Here is an 8,533-nt window from a genome sequence, read left to right as displayed (position 1 = left end):
TTATCTTAGGAAGAGCCCACCAGGTCAGGGAAACGAATGGCTTGTCCAATCAGATCTGGCCCGTGGGATTCAAAAGGCTGCTTCAGGTCGGTGGCTAGGTGTCTCTACGGATAGCGATCGTTGGACTCAAACTTACGATACACGGTGGCTGTCTTGCGAAGGTCTCGAGCAGGCGAAGACAGGAGAGGGAGAGATCTGAACTTGGACCCTCACTTTATAGGGCCCAGGGGCTTCCCGCCTCCCGGGGCGGCCCTTGACCTTGAGTCCCAAGTGATTGGATTCTGTCCCCAGTCTCTGGGGTCGATGTGTCCAATGGTGAGGCGATTCCTCGATCGGGGGGGGGTGGTCGCTCACCTGTCTTTGTTTCGGCCACTGCAGGCGCCGACAGGTCTGGCCGGCATTCAATTGCTAATATGTTGCAATTGTTCCCGGGGATAGCCGATTTAACTGTGGATGTCTGAGTAGATTAGGTGTAAACAGTCCTGAATGAAACTGCGGATACCTGGGTTGATGGGCTGTTGATAGCCCTGAGTATCGATCTGGGCTACGTTCCCAGTGCTGAATATGCAAACCTGTCTGCAGTTGCCTGCTTGTGTCTTCTTGGCTGCTTTTCCCAGCAGTCTTTCGGGTTAGCCATTTTAAAACTGGGTTTTGGCCAGATTAATCGGAACGCAGCCATTTTACGTGGCTACATTCCCGCCTTGTGATCCTAACGCGAAGCGTGAAGGATCGCCTAAATTTTGTCCTCTTCGTTTCCTGACTGGGCACCTCCCACACGGCCACTACTCTGACCCGAGCTGTGCACAAACATTTACCTAAACAATTCTTGAGGGCGCTATGTCAGGCAGGGGCATGTGTCTGGAAAAAAATAAACTGGGAACTCTAATTTTACCTAAACAATTCTTCAAGTATTTTACAATCTTATCTCTCTAAACATACAATAACAATTACAACATTTAATATATTCTTTCCTGGCTTGGCAGTCAAGCTCAGGATCACACATTTCCACACATTCTCTTTTTATTTACAGGAATAATGCACGTGAATACTCTTTATTCTTTATAGGTCGCGGGGGTTTGGGGTCTGGTCATAGCCGAATATCAGGGATTGGATCCGATAGACCGGGGTTCGAGCGCGGTACGCTCTCCTTTTCCACTTGCGGAGGCGCATGGTCTGCACTGCCACAGCAGAGTATGGCCAATGCGAACAGTGCCTCAATAACGTACGACAGGGAGTACCAAGTTATGAACTTGGCACACCAGGATAATGCAGCGGTGGTCGATGACTGGGCCCTCGGTACTACGGGGCAGTGAAGCGTTAACGGCAGGGGGGTTTGGAGTAATGGGGTCCGCGTTCCCGCGCAACCAAAGGTCCCTAATAAGCACGTTGAGCACGAAGAAAGGAGTCCTCACGGCTGTCTTCTTTCTTTTCCTTTCCTGTTTCTGCTGGTTTTCTCCGGACTTGCAGCTTCTGGAGTTCTGTAAGACAACATAGAACATAGAAAATACAGCACAGAACAGGCCCTTCGGCCCCACGATGTTGTGCCGAACCTTTGTCCTAGATTAATCATAGATTATCATTGAATTTACGGTGCAGAAGGAGGCCATTCGGCCCTTTGAGTCTGCACCAGCTCCTGGAAAGAGCACCCTACCCAAACTCAACACCTCCACCAACACCAAGGGCAATTTTGGACATTAAGGGCAATTTATCATTGGCCAATTCACCTAACCTGCACATCTTTGGACTGTGGGAGGGAAACCGGAGCACCCGGAGGGAAACCCACGCAGACATGGGGAGGACGTGCAGACTCCGCACAGATAGTGACCCAAGCCGGAATCGAACCTGGGACCCTGGAGCTGTGAAGCAATTGTGCTATCCACAATGCTACCGTGCTGCCCTTAAGAACAACTAAATCTACACTATATCATTTTACCGTAATCCATGTACCTATCCAATAGCTGCTTGAAGGTCCCTAATGTTTCCGACTCAACTACTTCCACAGGCAGTGCATTCCATGCCCCCACTACTCTCTGGGTAAAGAACCTACCTCTGATATCCCTCCTATATCTTCCACCTTTCACCTTAAATTTATGTCCCCTTGTAATGGTTTGTTCCACCCGGGGAAAAAAGTCTCTGACTGTCTACTCTAAGCGTAGTGTGTGTAAATACTTTGGTTTAATATCTGGTGTGTTGGTGTGTCTGTCCTTCTTGGGGCCAATTAAACCCTTATAATTGGTCACTATATGTGACTCCCCCCCCCCCCCATTTTTTTCCCAAAACAAATGTTTGGACACGGCACACTTCCCAATGGTGGACCAGTGCTAACTTTATCATCCAGATGCTCGAGGATGTAAATAACATGGGGCAGCAACCAAAGGTTGTCTAAATAAAATAAAACGGTTTTTGAAAGTAAAGTTCGAATGGGGTGCGTGTGGGCCGCGACGGGTACGATTTGGGTGGAGTCTCCGGGTAGGATGGCTACCAATACCGTATCTCCCCTACCCGAGCTTTTTTGACCAACGGGGAGGGGTCCCCAGGCAGGGCGGGTCTCACGCCGTTTCTCCACTGCCTGAGCGACCAAAGAACGGACAAAAATGTAGTCATCGTGGTGGGGTTACTGTTTGGGCCTCTGAGGCAAGTCCTCAGAGGTTTCGGCCGAATGGGCGTGTGGCCGCGGTGGGTGTCAGTGGGAAAAGTTAAAAAGTTCAGGTGAATGGGTGTGGGCGGTGAGAACATTCTCCTGTAGGACGAACAACATTTAACAAACAGACAGACAACGTAAACCATTCTGCAGGTTCCATCAGAATACGGGACATCGTAAATCACATTTGGGCTGGGGTGTAATTAGCATATGGAGGGAGTGCTGCGTGACCGAAGAAGAAAGGAAGGAGGAGTGAAACAAAAATGAAGTGGCCTTGCTGAGGTGTCCCTGCCATGAGAAGTGGTGGGTAAGCGCTCCCAGTTTGCATGGGGCAGCTGGGACCTTGTAGCTGCTGTGGGTGGTGTTCTCTTCCATATCCGGTGGCTAGTCTAGCTGGTGGGGGTCTCCTGCAATCTCGGGCGAAGTGTCCTGGCTGCCTACAGTTGTAACATGACCCCTGGGGCACATAAGGTGGAGCAGGCTCTCTGGTGCATTGTTCCCTTGGGTATGTTCCCTGGGTGGGGGGTCGGGGCTGTTGGTGTCTTCGCTGGTTCGGGGGGCTTGTGTGGGCTTATCCGTTGCTGTTTCAGGGGGGCTTGACATTCTCGTGCGTAATGTCCTAATTGTCCGCAATTATAACATTCCGGTGGTTTCTGGGGGAAGGGGCTGTTCCTTCCTTCGTTTACCATGCGGGGTTCTGGTGCGTTTTAACTGGATGCATGTCTGCCTGCTCTTCCTCGGGTTCCCTAACTGCGGGTTTGTCTGCTTCTGCCTGCTCTTCCTCGGGATTTTTAACTGTGGGTTTGTTTTGTACAGACTGCTCCCAGGCGGGACAATCTTTTTAAAACCCATTTCTCATTGTGGGATTCCTCTGAGGGGTCATAATTCGTACAGGCTTTTTGTCCTGCCTCTGTGGCAGGGAGATAAGGGTGCGGGTCCATATTGTCTGGGGACAAATGGGCACGATCTACGTTGCCGAAAACGGCTTCAAAGTGAATCCACAAGCGTCCTGCGAACGCTGTGGGGTGTTCAGACTTTTCTGTCTGCATTTATTCAGACCGCCTACGGGGTCGCCCCGGTTGTACCCGATCGCATCCAGGATCGCGGTGTGCATTTCTGCAAGGGTGCCTCCTCCTACATTCTGTGGGTCGGGAAGGGCTGCTGCGACCGATGGGTCTAAGCTGAGGACCGTGAGCTTTACCTGCTCTTTCTCATCCAGGCCGTACATGGTCGCCTGGTGTTTGACGGTGGCAAAGAAATGGTGTGGGTCTGAAGCGGGGAGGAACGGTGTGATTTTGGCACACGCGTCCCGTAATTGGGTCACTGTGAGGGGGGTGGAATATAAGACCTCCGCCTCGTCTGCTGTGGCGGTGCGGTGGGTTGTTACAGGGTTCATGGGAGCCTGTATTATCTGTTGTGTGGGGGGTGGGGGTGCTTTCCTCCTTTGGGGTTTTCCCCTGCGCACATGCTCCCTGAACATATCTCTGCGCTGTCTCCTGCAATTCTTCCCAATCAGGGCCGTCTTCCTGGTCTAAACTTTCCCAAAGGTTTCTTGAAATCCCTTTTGGACAGAAAGCAGTGATTGCAGGTCTGCAATTTGCTTTCGGCACTTTGCATGGTCTAAAGTACTCTGCCCTTTGTTCCGTTGTTGTGGCGTGGAGCGCTCTCAAGGCTGCCTTGAGATCACTGCATTGTTTTCTGGAGCTTCTCTACCTGGTTTTCTGTTTCTTTTTTTACCAGGACTGCATGCTGCAGGTCCTGATAAGCCTTCTCATACTGCGACTGGAAACTACTCAAGTGCGCCAGACAAGATTGGTGACCCCGTTTGGCGTCAGCCACCTCTTCGTCCTTTGCTGCTAATTTCCCTTTCAATTCCAGGTTCTCTTTCTCAATTTCACATATATCGGTTTTCCTTATCCGATGTATGCCTTCTATTTCCTTGCGGAGCGCCCTGACGGCCTCCTCTGTGCCTCACAGTTGTGCCAGACAGGACACAATTGCCATCGGCTTGCGCGCTTTTGCTAAACGCTTTCTGTGAATCTCACTCAGGTTCTCCCACCAAGTATGCCCTATACTTCCAGGACCTGAGTCGTCGTTATTGCAGAAATCCTTCCACATGGGCCATCCTTTGCCCTGGAGAATTTTGCGGATTTCCACCTCCCAAACGGGACACTGTCCCGCTCCTACGCTGCTGACTGGTGCGACAGCAAAATCTTCGGGGTTCATGAGGCGCTGCATCGCTTGCATTGCCTGCATGGCTCTCTCTTATCTGCTCGTTGTGTTCGAATTTGGAACAGGGGGCCAAGGTGGTGTGGCAGATACGGGTACGGCTTGCGTAATTTCCTAAATACCTACTGCCGATAGCTTTTTTGATGCGTCAAAACTATCAGTTTTGCCTTATAACCCTGTTAGTTACGCATGCATCGACACACTTCCGAATTGTGAATTATTAACCAGAACCGCTTGAACACTTGTGTTTTTTTTTGTTTCCGATTGGATTCTAATTCAAAATGTTGGGGTTCTCCCGGAGTGGTTTTCCACTTCTATGTCGGGTCCCGTCGGAGTCGCCAATAATGTTGCTCTTTTTAGCCTTAGTCTACTTGCTCTGTTTAGGTCACCTTTGCTCATGAGTCACCAGGTATCTTTATGATACCGCCACGTGGTTCAAGTTCAGGTTATGATTAATAACACAGCACACCGCTTAGTAAGGATTAAAACAACGGTCATTTATTATATACAACAAGCAATATTAATACCCTAATACTACTTTCTATATAATAAACCTATCACTACTGGCCAATACTTAACTTAAGAAGAGCCCACCAGGTCAGGGAAACGAATGGCTTGTCCAATCAAATCTGGCCCGCGGGATTCAAAAGGCTGCTACAGGTCGGTGGCTCGGTGTCTCTACCGGATAGCGATCGCTGGATTCAAACTTACGATACACGGTGCTGGTCTTGCGAAGGTCTCGAGCAGGCGAAGATGAGAGAGAGAGAGATCTGAACTTGGACCTTCACTTTTATAGGGCCCAGGGGCTTCCCGCCTCCCGGGGCGGCCCTTGACCCTGAGTCCCAAGTGATTGGATTCTGTCCCCAGTCTCTGGGGTCGATGTGTCCAATGGTGAGACGATTCCTCGATCGGGGGGGGGGGGGGGGGGGGGTGGTCGCTCACCTGTCTTTGTTTCGGCCACTGCAGGCGCCGACAGGTCTGGCCCGGTATTAAATTGCTAATATGTTGCAATTGTTCCCGGGGATAGCCGATTTAACTGTGGATGTCTGAGTAGATTAGGTGTAAACAGTCCTGAATGAAACTGCGGATACCTGGGTTGATGGGCTGTTGATAACATTGAGTATCGATCTGGGCTAGGGAGGGTTGTGGGGAGTGGAGGTGGTTGGAGAGATAGGGAGGGTTGTGGAGAGTGGAGGTGGTTGGAGAGATAGAGAGTGTTGTGGGGAGTGGAGGTGGTTGGAGAGATAGGGAGGGTTGTGGGGAGTGGAGGTGGTTAGAGAGACAGAGAGTGTTGTGGGGAGTGGAGGTGGTTGGAGAGATAGAGAGTGTTGTGGGGAGTGGAGGTGGTTGGAGAGATAGAGAGTGTTGTGGGGAGTAGAGGTGGTTAGAGAGACAGAGAGTGTTGTGGGGAGTGGAGGTGGTTAGAGAGATAGGGAGGGTTGTGGGGAGTGGAGGTGGTTAGAGAGATAGGGAGGTTCTGGGGAGTGGAGGTGGTTAGAGAGATAGAGAGTGTTGTGGGGAGTGGAGGGGGTTAGAGAGATAGGGATGGTTGTGGGGAGTGGAGGTGGTTAGAGAGATAGAGAGTGTTGTGGGGAGTGGAGGTGGTTGGAGAGATAGAGAGTATTGTGGGGAATGGAGGTGGTTAGAGAGATAGAGAGTGTTGTGGGGAGTGGAGGTGGTTGGAGAGATAGAGAGTGTTGTGGGGAGTGGAGGTGGTTAGAGAGATAGAGAGTGTTGTGGGGAGTGGAGGAGGTTAGAGAGATAGGGAGTGTTGTGGGGAATGGAGGTGGTTAGAGAGATAGTGTTGTGGGGAATGGAGGTGGTTAGAGAGATAGGGAGGGTTGTGGGGAGTGGAGTTGGTTAGAGAGATAGAGAGTGTTGTGGGGAGTGGAGGTGGTTGGAGAGATAGGGAGGGTTGTGGGGAGTGGAGGTGGTTAGAAAGATAGAGAGTGTTTGTGGGGAGTGGAGGTGGTTAGAGAGACAGGGAGGGTTGTGGGGAGTGGAGGTGGTTGGAGAGATAGGGAGGGTTGTGGGGAGTGGAGGTGGTTGGAGAGATAGAGAGTGTTGTGGGGAGTGGAGGTGGTTAGAGAGACAGAGAGTGTTGTGGGGAGTGGAGGTGGTTGGAGAGATAGGGAGGGTTGTGGGGAGTGGAGGTGGTTAGAGAGATAGGGAGGGTTGTGGGGAGTGGAGGTGGTTAGAGAGATAGGGAGGGTTGTGGGGAGTGGAGGTGGTTGGAGAGATAGGGAGGGTTGTGGGGAGTGGAGGTGGTTAGAGAGATAGGGAGGGTTGTGGGGAGTGGAGGTGGTTAGAGAGACAGGGAGGGTTGTGGGGAGTGGAGGTGGTTAGAGAGATAGGGAGGGTTGTGGGGAGTGGAGGTGGTTCGAGAGATAGATAGTGTTGTGGGGAGTGGAGGTGGTTAGAGAGATAGGGAGGGTTGTGGGGAGTGGAGGTGGTTCGAGAGATAGATAGTGTTGTGGGGAGTGGAGGTGGTTAGAGAGATAGGGAGGGTTGTGGGGAGTGGAGGTGGTTGGAGAGATAGGGAGGGTTGTGGGGAGTGGAGGTGGTTAGAGGGATAGAGAGTGTTGTGGGGAGTGGAGGTGGTTGGAGAGATAGTGTTGTGGGGAGTGGATGTTGTTAGAGAGATAGAGAGTGTTGTGGGGAGTGGAGGTGGTTAGAGAGACAGGGAGGGTTGTGGGGAGTGGAGGTGGTTGGAGAGATAGAGAGTGTTGTGGGGAGTGGAGGTGGTTAGAGAGACAGGGAGGGTTGTGGGGAGTGGAGGTGGTTGGAGAGATAGGGAGGGTTGTGGGGAGTGGAGGTGGTTAGAGAGATAGAGAGTGTTGTGGGGAGTGGAGGTGGTTGGAGAGATAGGGAGGGTTGTGGGGAGTGGAGGTGGTTAGAGAGATAGGGAGGGATGTGGGGAGTGGAGGTGGTTAGAGAGATAGAGAGTGTTGTGGGGAGTGGAGGTGGTTAGAGAGATAGAGAGTGTTGTGGGGAGTGGAGGTGGTTAGAGAGATAGGGAAGGTTGTGGGGAGTGGAGGTGGTTGGAGAGATAGGGAGGGTTGTGGGGAGTGGAGGTGGTTAGAGAGATAGGGAAGGTTGTGGGGAGTGGAGGTGGTTGGAAAGATAGTGTTGTGGGAAGTGGAGGTGGTTAGAGAGATAGGGAGTGTTGTGGGGAGTGGAGATGGTTGGAGAGATAGGGAGTGTTGTGGGGAGTGGAGGTGGTTAGAGAGATAGGGAGTGTTGTGGGGAGTGGAGGTGGTTGGAGAGATAGAGAGTGTTGTGGGGAGTGGAGGTGGTTGGAGAGATAGGGAGGGTTGTGGAGGTGGTTGGAGAGATAGAGAGTGTTGTGGGGAGTGGAGGTGGTTGGAGAGATAGGGAGTGTTGTGGGGAATGGAGGTGGTTGGAGAGATAGGGAGGGGTTGTGGGGAGTGGAGGTGGTTAGAGAGATAGGGAGGGTTGTGGGGAGTGGAGGTGGTTGGAGAGATAGGGAGGGTTGTGGGGAGTGGAGGTGATTAGAGAGATAGGGAGGGGTTGTGGGGAGTGGAGGTGGTTAGAGAGATAGGGAGGGTTGTGGGGAGTGGAGGTGGTTGGAGAGATAGGGAGTGTTGTGGGGAATGGAGGTGGTTGGAGAGATAGGGAGTGTTGTGGGGAATGGAGGTGGTT

The sequence above is a fragment of the Scyliorhinus torazame genome, chromosome 22 (genome assembly GCF_047496885.1).
Source record: "Scyliorhinus torazame isolate Kashiwa2021f chromosome 22, sScyTor2.1, whole genome shotgun sequence".
NCBI lineage: Eukaryota > Metazoa > Chordata > Chondrichthyes > Carcharhiniformes > Scyliorhinidae > Scyliorhinus > Scyliorhinus torazame.
This window is presented reverse-complemented; position numbering follows the sequence as displayed.